Source organism: Trachurus japonicus, chromosome 10, assembly GCF_045865225.1.
Source record: "Trachurus japonicus isolate A0001 chromosome 10, Traja_1.0".
NCBI lineage: Eukaryota > Metazoa > Chordata > Actinopteri > Carangiformes > Carangidae > Trachurus > Trachurus japonicus.
This window is the reverse complement of record NC_140916.1, coordinates 34,345,079-34,346,236: the sequence shown is the minus strand read 5'-3', so window position 1 is coordinate 34,346,236 and position 1,158 is coordinate 34,345,079.

Below are 1,158 nucleotides of genomic sequence, written 5' to 3'. Positions count from 1 at the left end.
GCAGCAGTCTCTCACAGAAAAAAAGAACATTTTTCACTAGCCTATCTCTCATCTCTGCCAGTCAGCCCCTCTACCTGCTGTCTCACGACACAGAGCAGACACACAGAGACACACACAGACACAGACACACACAAACACACACCGCTTGGCTGTTAATAAACAGTAAATGCGCCGTGCCGCGCTCATTGTAGTGCTCAATTTACCGCAACACCGGGAGGTTGACCGCCCGGGCATCAGGTCAGCACCGGCCGCCACCGCCGCCTCTGTGAGCCGCTGGTGCCGCTCAGCTGCTCTAGTGGCTCTGCACTCCTCCGAACACGTCGGAGAATTTCCTTACAGGCGTTGTTTGCATAAACTGACCACGGATGAATCAATCGGCTCATTATAAAACTATTTATTTATTGAAGTAGCCTAAATATGGTGATTTTTGTACGTACAGAGCCCCAAGGCTGCGCTGCTCACACACACCTGAAGCTTCACTTTTCCTTCATGAACTAATATCCGACTGCCACAGTGCCACTGTTAGATTTCATCAATTAGACCAGCATTTATCTCTTAAAAACAATTAAACCAGCCGGCAGAAAACCTCTAAAAACCTGTGGGGAAGTTACTCGGCTCGTTTTCTTCCCTGGGAGGAGAACAGAGGACAGAGGTTGCCCGGCCGATGAGCTCAGCTCCCCGGCTGCAGCCTCTGTGACGAGCCGCTGCTGCTGCTGCGTGTGTGTAGCTCTGCACTCCTCCGAAAAATGTCGGAACAAATCTAGTACTTACAGACGTTATTTGGATAAACTGACAACAGAGTGGGAATCTAAACCGTCACTTTCTCGCATGAAAAAATATTAAAATATGACAAAATGACGTTATTTCTCTACTCGCTGCTCACATAACTGTTCAGGCTGCAAGACATCCGCCGACCGCTGGGCGCAAGCGGAGGAAAGCCGAAGCTGTCGAGGACGCGCATGCAGCGTCATTTGACGTCACATTCGCGGACAGCGCGGGACATTCGGACCCAGAATTGCAGCGCATTATGCAGCACACAGCCTGTCCAAGGCAACGGAGAGATACGCGGGTGGGCTCATTCTTTTTGGTTTTTAACGCTTCATCGCCCATCAGCAGTAAAAAACTTAAAACGCATGTGCATTTCTTGCCTCATGAACC